Source organism: Ictidomys tridecemlineatus, chromosome 15 (genome assembly GCF_052094955.1).
Source record: "Ictidomys tridecemlineatus isolate mIctTri1 chromosome 15, mIctTri1.hap1, whole genome shotgun sequence".
Lineage (NCBI taxonomy): Eukaryota > Metazoa > Chordata > Mammalia > Rodentia > Sciuridae > Ictidomys > Ictidomys tridecemlineatus.
This window is the reverse complement of record NC_135491.1, coordinates 33,693,662-33,708,361: the sequence shown is the minus strand read 5'-3', so window position 1 is coordinate 33,708,361 and position 14,700 is coordinate 33,693,662.

Sequence of the window (14,700 nt, the reverse complement as noted above, 5' to 3'; positions counted from 1 at the left end):
TGGGAGCCCGGCTGGGGGAGGCCCAGCGGAGGCTCCGGCAGTCAAGCCGACCTCAGGCCTCTGCACCCCGCAGGGCCCGCGCCTGCTCTGCTGCCGGCAACCCTGGGCCTCGCTCCCAGTTCTGCCAGCAGCATGCTTCATGCTCCTGAGCGCTTTCCCTCCTGGGTTGGAGCCTCGGTTTCCTCATCTATGAGATGGAAACAGGCCTAGGATTGGCGGGAGGCGGCGACCAAAGTGCACCCAGGACACAGAATCTAAGGAGACACTTTGAGGACTCCTGCAAGTTCAGAGGCAGCTCCTGACAGTGGGTGCCTCCATCCTAGTCTCAGCCCTAAGTGAAGGGCCATGTTCCTGAGATTTGTGAAAATCTGATGGGCCAACTGCTCACAGTGCTGCTGCTGCTGCTGTGTGTGTGTGTGTGTGTGTGTGTATGTGAGAGAGAGAGAGTGTGTGTGTTTTTGTGTGTGTGTGTGGCATTCCAAGAAGGGGTTGTCCAGGCTCTGGAGCCAGATCCTGGCCCTACTGCTTTTCACCTGTGTGATTTGATCAAGTTACTAAACCTCTCTGATCCTCAGTTTCTTTGTGGAAAAGAGGAAGTCTTCTTTTTTGTGAGTTTATAATGAAGCTCAAATAAGCTATTGGAGGTGATGGGCTAAGCCAGCGCCCGTGACACAGTGAGGCCATAGTAAGTGCTTGCTGTTATCACTCGCTGCTGTGGAGACCTCCCATGTCACCTCTGATCTCTTCTGTTCTTGCCACAAAAGGAGCTCCTACTCCTGCTCAAGACCCCTTGCCCTCCTCCTCTGGACAGGAGGAAAGGGACCGAGTTACCTCTGCCCACGAGGCCCAGGAAAAGGCAGGTGAAAGGACCCTGGGGAGGTTGCTGCCCCCCCCCCAGGTCTCAAGTACCTTGGGCGCCTGGGAGGGAAGAGCACCTGGCCCTAATTTTGTGCCCCCCCTCCCCCATGGTCCACCAACTGCACACAAATTCCTCTTCTCCTTCCCCAGAGCCGAGAGCTGCAGGGGACCCAGGAAAGACTACCGTGCTCTGCCCCTTCAGCCTCAACTGACCAGGTCCTGTGCTGGCTCTGCTGACCCAGTGATGCTCCTGTCTGTCCCCAGGGGGAAGGGGACAGGGGAAAAACCCTCCTGGTGGCACCTGGGGCATGCCTTGTGGTGGGTGCAGGTGATAGAGGTGGCAGGGTGGGGACAGCAAGGCTTTGGAAGGACAGGGGCACTGGCTGGAGAGAACCTGGAAAAGCTACGTGGGGGGTTCCTGGGAGAGGAGATGGCCTGTACACAGGTGGGGGCCGGGGGAGGAGGGAGACCACTGTGCCGTCCAACATCCGGGAGCACAGAGGCCCGGGACATGGCAGGTGAGCTGCAGCAGCAGGCTGGGGGCGGGCAGGGTGGAGGGCAAGGCAGCAGGGATCTACCCACACCAGGTCCTGGGGTCACGTTCAAGGCCCCAGGGACAGGATTCTCCATCCTCTGGGCACTTGTGGACACCCTAGTGCAAATCCCAAAGAAGTCCCAGGGCCCTGAGTCCCGCGCTGGCTGTTCAGGGTCACCAGGTGGCTGCAGGGCAGGGGGGACTCAGTGGACCACCTTGCAGGAGACCTCAGGAGCCTTGAGGATTCGACTCAGGGGGGTCCACTTGGCCTATTTCCAGGTCCCCGATCCACGAGGAGGCTTAACAGAGACGCGCAGCTCCCAGGAGCTCTCGAGGGGCCTCTCAAGGGCACCTCAAGGGCAGCGTCCAATTGCCAAGGTCTGGAAACGCAAGGTGCATTGGGTTTAAGCTGAGAGAAGGCGTCTGAGGGGTGGCCTGAGCCGGGGCTCCGGGGCTCTGACCTCCACTGCTTCCTGCCCGTTCCTGTCTCTTCAGCAGGAGAGTGAGGTCCACTGGTTCATAGGGACAGAGCCAAGTTCCACTCTCAGGACCTCCTCACTGTGTGTGACCTTGGGCAAGTTGATTGAAAGAAGCGGCATCTGTTTTGTTCCCCAGACCCAGAAACAGAGCAGCGATTGTGACGCACATGAGTCGGTCATGAAGCTGCCATGGACCGGTGGGCGGAGCCTCTTCAACCCTTAAATGCTCCCATTTCCAAGTCTGTAAAATGGGCAGGATAATGACGGCCACCACCTTCATGGCAAACAACCTTCAAAAAACAGGAGACCGATGGACAGCTATCCCCTGCACGACCGCCCGCCGCAAAGATTGGCTGTAAGTATCAGACGGAATGATCCATTAGAAGTGCTGAACCCGGGCCTGGGGTGCAGCTCAGTGGCAGAGCACCTGCCTAGCACATGTGAGACCCGGGGTTCCATCCCCAGGCCCTCCCCACACCAAAAAAAAAGTGGCTGCGTGCAGTTCACGGTGCTCAGGAACTGTAAGGGAGCAGGAGGATGCCACCAGGGCTCTGCAGCGCTCACCACCCCCGGCCCCCCCCATGCTCAGGCTTTACAGCCTCCAGGACGCGTTCAGTCACCTGACTGCCTGGGACTTTCCCGACAGCACTGCAGGGATAGCTGGGGGCTGCACTGAGTTCAGAGAGGTCAGGACTCTGCCCCCGACACCCACACTTCCCTCTCCTCACCCCTCTCTAGGGAGGGGAACCCTGACCTGCTCCTACCCCGTGCTCAGGCCAGCCCAGGGCTGACCAGACTCGGGGGCTGAATGACCTCCCTACGGCTGGGACAGGATCAAAGGAAAGGTCAGCCAACTTTTTCTAGAGTCCAAAGAATTCCTCTGTGGGGCTTGGGGAGCCGCAGGCAGCCTCGGTGTCCACAGCTGGATGCTGCTGGTGTGGCACCCAGGAGACGGTGTGGCACCCAGGAGACGGCAGACAGTGTATCAATGAGTGCATGCGACTGTTTCCAATAAAGCTTTATTGACAAAACAGCCAGTGGCTGAATCTGGCCCACGGCCCATCCTGGATAGAAGAAAAAGAGTCTAAACCAAGAACATGGATCTGGTCTCAAGCATCCAGCTCGCTACCCGGGGCTCAGTGTCCCCAACAGCACAATAGGAGAGGTGCCCTGGACCAGGGAGCTCACAGTGAAACTCTCACCAGGCAGGCGGGCAGGTGTGGGACCTGGACAGGGGAGGTGGGGGACAGGCAGGAGCCCTCCTGCCACGGTGAGCAGTCACGTGGGAATGTGTCCAGGGTGGCCAGCTCTCTGGGAACCTGGGCAGGCAGAGACCTGTGCGAAAGGCTCACCCTTTTGAGATCTTTTTGTCAAAATATAACACACACCAAAAAAAAAAAAAAAGTGCCCGTCTGTGTCCTCCTGGTCCCCCTGGGTGAGTTTTCCTAGCTGAACCCGCCCACGTGACCAGCACACCAAAGCCTCCCTGAGCCCCTTGCCAGCCACCGGCCCCCAGGGGACCATTTCTCCAGCTTTGTTCCAACGTTTAGCGAGGCGCCCTTTTCCGCTGGGTAAAGACCCAACAAGTGGATGGGCCAGTTAGCTGCACCCGGCTCCGGCCCTGCCAGCACAGCGCCACTGTGACCTGGGAGTGACAGTGGCCTGGGAGGGGCCAGCAGAGCACACAAAGCCTGCTGCGTGGGGCAGGGTGGGCAGCGCCCCGGGAAAGAGTGGGGAGGGTCCTTTTGTCCCCTTAAAGGCGAGCACGGTGAGCAATCACGGTGACAATGTGGCCCAGGGGGCGTCCTAAGTGCCTTCCGAGGAGGGCGGCAGGAGGAGGCCAGGCCGGGCAGGCGCACTCGGCTGGCTTATTAAAACGACTTTGATCCCTGGCCGCTTTGATATCCCGGGTCTTATAAAGAATTCACTTTCAGGGGTAAATATAGGTAGTTCAGAGAGATTTTTATGCCATACGGCACAGACTCCTCTTCCAGAGACTTATTTAATTACTGAGCTGGGGAGGGCTGGGGGGACAGCAAAAGTGCTGACGGAGAGGGGCTGGGCTTCGGTGTCCCCTCGCCCACCAGGGCACAACGGGCACGACCCACACCCCGGGTAAGGTCCTGCGGCCTGGGCTCCCTGCACCAGCCCCTGCCACAGGAAGGATCCTCTGTGCCGGACGCCCTGCCCAGGACCCACCGAGGCCGGGGAGGGCGGGAGGGGCTGCCTCCTACAGCTAAGTCCTGGGGGTTGGGAGAGGAACGGAGTGGACATCGGCAGTGCTGCCTGGTGGTCAGCGCATGCGCCGCTCAGTCCTGGGTTGGAAGAAGGACTCTGTTCCCTCCTAGGGGAGAGGTGAGGGGGTTGCATGCTTTGATGGCCGCTTAGCGGGGATCCGCTTCCCCTGCTCTCTGTGGCCCCAGCACAAGGGCCTTCCCTCCAGGCCGTGGCACAAGTCGCTGGGCTGCGAGTGAGTCGCTCCTTCCCGTCCAGAAGGCTCAGATCCCTTCTCTGTCCTGGAGTGGTCCCTACCCCGTGCCAGTCCGGCAGTGCACACTTGGGAACCAGAAGGACTCACGGGAAGAGCTCCAGGAGGCAGGTAGAAGATTCCAGTGGGTAGGAAATGCCCGAGGCTGGCCCAGGGCAAGAGAGGCCAGAGAGCGCTTCCCGCATGCGCGTGCGCGCGCGGAGCTTAAGCGCCTTGAGACTCTGCGGTTGGCAGGGAAAAGCAGGTTCCCCCGTGCTCCGTGATTGCTGTTCCCGGTGTGCGCAGAGTACCCAGGGTCCCTGCTTCTGCCAGGCTTCTCCCCAGAGGTGAAAAGCACTCTGGGACAGTCTCGGGGAGCACGATCCAGAATAATTTCCCGCCTGTCCCCAAATTCCCAGGTTGAGTCATCCAGAGAGATGACATGAACACAGATGGGACTGAGCGTTCAGATGACCACCGTTGAAGTGGCTCTCACTCTGACTGCTCTCAAGACAGGCTTGGCCTCGCACGCAGGGGCGTGTGCAAGGACCCAGAACCCGTCAGGGGCTAGCGCCAGGGCTGGAGGTCAGATAGGACGACTGTCCACCCACGGCTGGCCCTGTGGAATCCCCTCTGTGATTCCGCATACCTGTCCACACTCACACTGCCCACCCACATGCCCAGGCCGGTGCCTGCCCTTAGAACTCATTCTTCTTTGCCTCATACAGTTGCTTGGTTTCTCCACCCAAATCCTCCCATAGCTCTGCACTTCTAGGAGGCAGGAGTCACATCTGATCCATGGTGATTCCCTAGAGCCTAGCACAGGGACTGGCCTACAGTAAGTGCTCTATTAATGCTTATTGAGTGACTGAATGGGTGAGGAGGACAAGAAATGGCAAGTTGCCAAATATGCCTTGAGATGTGCAGATTCGGGTACTTTTCCTGGTAATCTGGCTAACTAAGGCCCCCATTCTTCCTGCCCTCTGGGAGACAAAGACATATCGAGATTTAAGTCTAGAAAATACCCCCTTCCCCTATCATGGACTGCTGTCTTATCCCAACTTCCCCAAACTGTAATCATACGAAAATTCAATGAAGACAAACTTTGGAAGCAGAAATGCTTCCTAGACAGAGGATGAGAGCCAGGCCCTGTTCATTCCAGACAGCCCCAGGACCTTGGCAACGACCTTGCATGGAGTAGCTGCTCCGTGATGCTCCATGAATAAATAAGCTGGCACTGGGTTTTGTCACCAAGGAGGAAGGCGTCTGTCCCGTGCCCCTCGACACATCTCTCTCCCTCCGTCTCTCTCTCACACACACTCCACCCCTCGAGCCCCCTGGCCACGGGAGAAGCAACCTACTTGGAGGTTTAAAGGACCTGGCACCCATCAGTCTGGGGACAGGGGCCCTCTGGGTGTCTCTCTACGTCTCCTGGCTCAGCTCCTTGCCCTGGGGCCGAGGCAGGAACTAATATTGTTTCCTGGCCTAAATAGATAATTGCCCTTCTGGCTGGATAAAAGATGTCTCGCGGAGCCGAGTGAAATGTCATTAATAAGGGAGACTGATTTACTCAGGGATTCCTCCAGAAGTGAGATTAATAAGCCGTCCCCCGGTGTTAGCTATCAGCTCAGGCCTCTCCTCGCGGCATGACTGATTTTTTTGCAACAACGGCACTATTCTGTCACTAATCATGACAGGAGGCCAAGAGTCGATCTAGGCTAATGGGCCTGACACCCAGCACAACAACTTTTCCTCCCACTTGGCCGGGGAGAAACTCGGGAAGGAGGTGGGGGTGCAATGCGTCAGCTGTGTGACTCCTCTTCAGGAAATAGCTCCCACTTGACCCAAGAGCCAGAGTCCATCCACACTCCGGGCAAAATGAACCGAGGTGCACGAAAATGGATAGGGCGCGGGGTTAGAGACGCGTGGGCCTGCAGTGGGTCACGCTGAGCGTGGCCAGGGGCCCAGAGACGCCCACCTTGCGCTCCAGTGCGGGCTGTGTGCTAATCTGTACACGCCCCAGGTCTCCCTTCATCTACGATTTCCCTTTCATGCAGTTCAGTCACCTGAGCTTAACCAGAGTCTGAAAATTCTAAGAAACGTCTAGAAAAAAAAATCGTAAGTTTTAAATAACTTTTATTATAGTAAGCTGTTATAACTGTTCTACTTGATGATTGGTTGGTATCGCTCATCTCTCCCGGTGCCTGATTTACAAATTACACTCGTCCTAGGCACGCGTGTGTGGGAGAGAGCAATGCACAGAGGGCTCAGGGCCGCCCGTGGTTTCAGGCATCCCCTGGAGGTCTTGAACTGCAGCCCCCCCCCCGCCCCCCGTGGTGGTGCAGGTGCTGCAAACATGTATGTGCTAGGACTCTGCATGTGTAGACGTGTGTGTGGAGCGCAGCGCGGTGGCGCACTCCTGTAATCCCAGTGGCTCGGGAGGCTGAGGCAGGAGGATCTAGAGTTCAAAGCCAGCCTCAGCAAAAGTGAGGCGCTAAGCAACTCAGTGAGACTTGTCTCTGAATAAAATACAAAAAGGGCTGGGGATGTGGCTCAGTGGTCAAGTGACCAAAAATTCAAGCCCCATGATTGTGTGTGTAAATACACATGCCTATATGTGCTCTTGTGGGTAGATGTGATTTTAGCATGTACATCCCAGCTAATGACTGTGGGCCCAGTAAGTATCTACTGTACTAAACAGAAAAACAAACTGTCCAATCTGAAAACAAACAACAACAAAAAATAACTAGCAGACTTACCCAGCCTCTGGAATTACTGGGTTTCCCCTAACTTCAGCCAGGTTCCCTAAAAGCAGAACCAGGGAAGAGATTCCGCTGCCTGAGACTCATTGGGAGAAGAATAGATGTCCCCAGCTCCTCAGCAAAGGACAGCGTCTGAAGAAAGCAGCAGATGTGGGCTGTGGAGGCGCCTGCTCACAGTCTCTGGGGTGGGCACAGCCACCTGGTCAAGAGGCCTCATGGTGACACCTGCCCAGTAGAGGCTGGAGCAGGACGGGGTGAGTACTGAACGACCAGGTTATGGGCAAAGGGACCAGGAAGATCTGCAGGGAGAGGGCAGCTGACAGACGAGCTTTGGGGGCTTCAAGAGCAGAGCCTGAGCCAGGTGAGGTGATATACGCCTGTAATCCCAGACACTCAGGAGGCTGGGGCAGGAGGATTGCAAATTGGAGGCCAGCCTTAGCAAAATTGAGGCAGTAAGCAACTCAGTGAGACCCTGCCTCTAAATAAAATAGGGGATGCGGCTCAGTGGTCAAGTGCCCCTGAGTTCAATCTCTGGTACAAAATAAATAAATAAATAAATAAATAAAAAGTAAATAAAAAAGCCAGGCTCCAGGACAATGCCCTGGGGACACTCCGAAGTTGGATTAAGAGAGAGTGAGAGTGGTGACCCAGGAGAGACCGTGGGGCATTCACAGCAGGGTTGGCCAGTAAGAGGACAGCACTCCTGCTAAACCTCCACCCTGGTGCCTCAGGAGCGCACGACTAAGGTGCCCAGCAGGCCCCTCCACACAGGTACAGAGCCGGCCGGCCGCTGCCACCCCGTCCCTCACATGAAGGCCATGCTGGTGACCCTCAATGGTGTCATTCAGTCCAATGGGTTCCTGTCCCGTGGCCACAGCAATGCCCGATCCCAGCGGGAAGGCGGGAGGACCACTGGTGCATATTTATACACCAACCCGCCTGTCCCCGCGCCGGGCAGCGAGGCAGTGCCCGTGTGGGCAGTGGCCCTGGGCCCCGCTCCGACAGAGCCCGTGCTTGTCCGGGCTGGGAGAGGCCGCCAGCCTGGGCCCCCGGCCTGGGCAGGGGCCAGGCGGAGGCGGTGGCTCGGGTTGCAAGTTGGGCCCCCTCCCCGGGCCACAGAGGAGCGAGGGTGGTGGCGGTGGCCTTTCCGATGTTGTCTTATGAAACCCGAGTGCTGAATTCTGAATGATGGCCGCGCTCCGGCTGAGCCGCTGGTGACGGGGAGGAATGTGGACCGGGGCCTTCAGGCGTCCCTGCCAACTGTAGCTCAGAGCGTGCGGTATTTGTCGGTGGAATTAGAAGCAGCTTTCATGTTCGCAAACTGAAAGGAGCAGCCTCTGGTTTTGTAAAACAAACTCCTCTGGGCCCAAGTGGCCTGGTGGTGGCCCAGGCTGCCGAGGCCCACGCACGCACTCACACCTGAACCACACCCAACGCGGCCACCCGAGGGCGCCCTGAAGGGTCCAGTGGTTAAGACCTCAGAGCCCGGCTCGGGTCAGATCAGGAAGGAGCCGTGCGACCCGGGCAGCTGCCTTAGGCTGACCTGAGAGATGAGGCCGCCAGGAACCCTCTGTGACAGTGCCTCGGAGGCACGCGGCTTGAGCCAGCTTGTGTTTGTGCAAAGGCTTTGAAGTGCATTTGTGTAATTGGGCACACCTGGGGGTCTGTCCCCGTCTCTGAGGGATCTGTGAGTCCCCTGGCACCTGGGCCCCCTTCATCTGTTAGTGAGGGTGACAGAGGAAGGACTTTTGGGGTGCCCGTGGTGGCTTTCAGGGTCCGTCCCTCTCCGGGTTCAAGGTAGGAGAAGGTCTCAGCGCCCATCTGGTTCAGCCCCTGGGTGCTGAGCGCGGTCCGGCCTGCAGACCGCTACTACCATGGCCTCAAACCCTGGGCAACCCCAGCACCAGGACACCGACCGAGAGCTGAGGCTTCCCGTGTGCATGGACTGTCCACCTCCCTCCGCCTCCGCCCACCAGCTGGTGGGACCTTCATTTTGGGGAGGAGGAGGTCAAGCTTGAGGGATCGGGTGACCTTCCTGATGGGGCCCGATTTCAAAGCCAAGCCTCAGAGCGGATCCCCGGTGCTGCCTGTGGGCTCAGCAGTTATTGGGGACGGCCCCTGGACATGGCCTTAACCCCACCCATCATGCAGGAGCCTTTGTGGGTTTTCATATCTGGAAGACACAGGAAAGGAAGTCCTCGGTGGCAGGATGTCTTCCGGGTTCCTTAATGTTTTCTAATGTTTCTTTGCAACACAGAGAACCTCGCCTTGAACTTGAAACCTTGAAGTGGCCTTGAACTTGGAAACTTGAACTTGGGACGTTGAACTGGCCCTTTGCCATCTGGGATGGAAAAAATAAAATGCTATTTTCACTGTGCTCCTTTTTATCATTATCTGCTATTGATGCCAAAGGACATTGATCTTCCCATTTCCGGTGGCCGTCAAACGTCTCTTTTGAAAGTCGACTTCAGTTGAGAGTGAGCTGATTTAATCAGAACTATGGAAGCCAGGGAGAGAGGAGGCGTCTGTGGCTGCGGGCATCCGGTGGAGGTCTTCAGATGACTTGCGGGTGGGAACGGCTGTGTTGACCTCTCTCTCCTGCAGACCCCGGGCACCAGCTTGGGGGCCCTCTCTGTGGGGGTCTGAGCACAGGGGGCCGTCGATAAATGGATTCCTCCAGGAGGGGCGGCTGGGGCCTGGACTGCCCAGGGCCCTCACAGCATGGAGGGGCCCCTTCCCTGCTGCCTGCTGGCGGGCGGCACTACATCCCCAGGCCAGCTAGCCTGCAGGCCCGCACGGGGGGCCTAGGAGTTGGAGAAGACAGTGTAGCTGGGGGGGACCAGGTCGAGGCCCCGGGGGGCTGTAGGCTGCTGGAGCCCTTCCCCACGGAAGAGTCCAAACACGGAAGAAAGAAAAAGGGGGACGCGGGGCTGGGACTGTGGCTCAGCGGCCAAGTGCTCGCCTAGTATGTGTGAGGCCCTGAGTTCGATCCCCAGCACCACAGAAAAATAAAATAGAGATATTGTCCAACTACAACTAAAAAATAAATAAAAAAGAAAAAGGGGGACGCAGAGGGCAGGACCCATACCCACACACAGATCCTGCCCAACACACACACACACACACACACACACACAAATAAACCCAGATGTACGTGCCGTCACATGGACACACACACACACACAAGCCTCTGTGTGTGGACACACGGCCATGAGCGCACACTCTGGCGATGTCTTCCTCCCTCTAAGCACCTGTCCTGCTGGTGGCCGTATGTGGGAGCCCCTGTCCTCCTGAGGCCTGCTGCCTGTCCAGGGCACCCTCCTCACCTCCGAGGTGGAAGTGGAGCGGCTCTGCTCAGCGCCAGCAGCAAAGGTATCTGTCCGTCCTCTAATTACGGGGCCGCCTGGGCCTGGCCCCGCCCGGCCTGCCCGCCTGCTTTCCTGTGGGCAGGGGGCATCTCTGGCCAAGCCGTTTCCCGGACACGGTGTCCATTAGGCCTCCATGACCTGGCAGGGCCATGGCCTTTGAAGTGGCCACCGGGGCCCACAGAAGGCTATTTTCCTCTCACCTGTCCCCACGTGTTTTCCTGGGCTCCTGGCCTGTGGCCGGCATCTCTGACTCACGGGGATTGAAGAATCCGCTGTGATACAAGTGCCCACGCCCAGCCCTGGTCAGTCGTCACCGGAGTCATCAGGCCTCAGCCAGAGATGGCCACCCCTCCCTGTGGCAGGGTGAAGGAGGGCCGGGTGGCACATTCTGGAATTTTTTATTGCCTCCTCCTTAGGGCTGTTATCCACAAACACCACCGCTAATGAGAGGGCGCGGACCTGGGGACAGGAAAGGTTTCATTGGGGCTGGAGAAGGAAGCCATCGTCTGCCCTGAAATAGCAGCACCAGGTCTGAGGCCCTCTCTCCTCCGACACCCGGGGTCCCGGCCAGCGGTGGACCTTGGGGTGGAGGGGGTGGGAAGGGACCTGCCACAGGAATGCCCCTGAGTCACCAGGGGAGGTGACATTTACTGCACACTCCCAGGTGCCCAGGCCAATGCCTCCTCCCACGAGGCGACCACATCATTCATCCTACAACTGGGACAGGCCTGAAGGTCAAGGATGGCGCTGGTCACCACTTTTGCAGAAGAGCAGGCATTAGCCAGGCCCCTCCTGGGCCAGGGCCAAGATGGAACCCACGAAGGACCCACTTTAGGTGGGAAATTCAAGAAGGTGCCAAAACATTCAGGATGCACAACATCACACCTGTATGTGTTTGTTTTTTATTTGTTCTAATTAGTCATCTCTGACAGGAAAAAGCATTTGGACACATTGTACACAAATGGAGCACAACTTTTTTGTTCCTCTGGCTGTACATGGGGCTGAGTCACTCCAATTGTGTGATCCTACATGTTTATAGGGTAATAATGTCTTCCCATCCCCACGGCCCCACCCCTCCCCTCACTCCCCTCTACACAATCCAAAATTCCTTCATTCTTTCCTATACCCTTGCCCCCAATTATGGATCAGCATCCAATTATCAAAGAAAACACTTGGCATTTGGTTTGGGGGATTGTTTTATTAGCATGATAGTCTCCAGCTCTATCCATTTACCTGCAAATGCCATAATTTCGTTCTTCTTTAAGGCTGAGTAATATTCCATTGTGTATATATACCACATTTTCTCTGTCCATTCATCTACTGAAGGGCATCTAGGTTGGTTCCACAGTTTAGCTACTGTGAATTGTGCTGCTATAAACATGGATGTGGTACGTTACTATAGCATGATGATTTTAAGTCCTTTGGGTATAAACCAAGGAGTGGGATAGCTGGGTCAAATGGTGGCTCCATTCCAGGTTTTCTAAGGAATCTCCACACTTTCCAGATTGGTTGCACCAATTTGCAATCCCACCAGCGATGGATGAGGGTCCCTTTTCCCCACATCCTCATCAACACTTGTTATTACTTATATTCTTGATAAATGCCATTCTGAATGGAGTGAGATGGAGTACATTTGATTTGCATTTCTCTGATTGCTAGAGATGATGAAAATTTTTTCATATGTTTGTTGATCAATTGTATTTCTTCTTCTGTGAAGTGAGCATACATAATGCAGCATTTCAAAAAATAAAAACTGATGCAAAAAGAATCCACAAGGAACAGAATAGTGAAGTTTTAAATGTGGGAGCACCCCCCAGGCCCAGGATCAGGATGAAGAACACGGGGCCAAGTCATGTCAGCACAGGGTCAGATCCTGTCTTTAGAGATGATGCGCTGTTCATCATGGATTTTGTGCATTAATCTTAACTTTTTAAGATTGCATGGAGAGATTATTTATCTTAATTGAAGAGTATTCCCATCCTCCTGAAGTTTTACTTCCAACTTCTGCTTCATCTGCCTCTTCCTAAGCCCACCCTGCCCCGTCAGGATGGAGAATGGACAGCGACTCTGCCTCCCCAGCCTTCTGTCCTTGGACAGACAGGACCTGCTCAGCTCCCAGTCTCACTCTCTCTCTCTCTCACTTCTGAGCCTCCGCCTAGGCTGTTCCTTCATCTGCAACGTCTCCTGTCCCTGTAATGGTGGCAAGATGCACATTCACCGCCACGTCCAACACGTTAAATCCTGAGCCAAGGGCATCACAGAGCTGAGCCCCTTAAGCAGACTCAGCACACACCCCCCCAGGCAGGCTGGGGGAGGACCCCCTCTTCACAGATGAAGTAAACAAAGATGAGGCCCTTCCCCATGGCACAGGGTCCCTGAGCGGTGACGGCCAGAACTGGGACTTCTAACCCTGGTCTTCTCTTGTCCCTTCACTCAATGGTACCCACAGGACCCATGGTCATGGTCAAGAGTAGGGGCTCTGGGTTCCGATTATGCCAGGACCTATTTCTGGCTGCAAGCCTCAGTCCGGTTACTAAACTTCTCCGGGTCGTGACTTCCTCATCTACAAATGGGAACAGAATGATGCCCATGTCATGGCTATGGCATGGAGTAAGTGGGTTCATCAATGGCCTGTGCTCAAAACCAAGTCTGGCACGGGGGACTCTGCTAGTTTCGCCCTGCGGGTCCAACATCCCCCAGTTGAGGGCAAACTGGGAGAGCTGGTGGCCCCAACAGGACACACTCCATTTTGCTCATTGCTATCCCACAGCCCACCTGGAGTCACTGTGCCCAGGCGTCTTCTCTGACGGCCCACCCACCCCCAGCCCCAAGCCTGGGTTTCCTTCCTGTGGCTCCATAGTCCCTTTTATGACTCTGTCATGGCACAGGGCACGCAGGATGACTGACCCGAGTTCCTTTATCTCTCTTCTAGGAGCCAAGGACTTCTCCCAAGGCAGGACTGTGGCCGTTCAGACCTATTCCTCTGGTTTGTAGAGCAGTGTCTATTGCGTCCAGGTGCTCAACAAACGTCCGTTACATGGCTAAACAGGTGAATGAGTGGACAGATGAACGGATGCAGTCGCGTTTGGCATGTAAAACCAAGCATCAAATATTGGAAAGTAGAAACACGCTGTCTTAGCCTGTTTTCTGTCGCTATAACCAAATATCAGAGAACAGGTGATTCATACAGAATGGAAGTTTACTTGGCTCACTTCTCTGAAGCCTGGTAAGTTCACGAATAAGGAGCTGACATCTGCACCGCATCTGGTGAGGGCTCCTGGCTGCATCATAACATGGCGGAAGGCAGCACCTGGAGAGACAGGGCCCATTCTTCCCCCTCTGAAAAAGCCAATTTCACCATCATGGGGGCCCCACCCTCTTGACCTCATCAAATCCTAATTCCCTCTCTAAGGCAGCACCTCCAAATACCATGAGTATGTGAATATTTGGATTATTTTTAGCACACGAACTTGGGGAAGAAATTCTCAAATCATGACAAATTTTAAAATGCTAAAAACAGCACAGAAATCCTCCAGCCCCACCCCTCCTTCTTCTGCAGAAGGGAATGGACCTACCCTGAGCTCCACAGGCAAGTGGTGAGAGAGGCAGAGTTGGGAGGTTGAGCTGGGGCCTTTCTTGCCTTGAAGGGAGAAGGTCGGGGTACTACCACCAACCTCCCAGCACTAGTGGGAGATACAGTGAACCTCTGGACTGTCCTGCCCTGGGAGATCCAGAGGAAGCCTGACCAGCTGCCAGGAGTCCTGGGTTTCAGGCTCATTAGGGAAGTTAACTGTCCCCCACTATCCTCAGCTTCCTTAGCTGACAAATGGCTGTGCTACCTGCCCATCTGGACTCCTGGGCTATCAGGATTCGAATCTGCAGCCGCTAGGAGAGAACTTGAGAAACTTCACGATGCCTCTGCAGATGGCCAGGTGAAGAGACTAAAGCCCGGAATGTGTCCCCCAGTATCGGGAAGTACAGTACCTGAAGTAAGTGAGTCAATCTTGAGATGCTAGAGTTGGGTCTGAGAGTGGTGAAAGCCAGAAAGAGTCACAAGAGAGATTCTACACCTGGGTAAACAAAGCCTGGTATGGAATAAGTGAAATTCCCCAAAGAAGCTCGACGTGATAAAGAAAAAATGAGATGAGGCCATTTCACCATTTTATAATTATAATTATAAAATTATACATCCAATTATTATGACATCCATCATAATGCAAGTGAGCTCCAC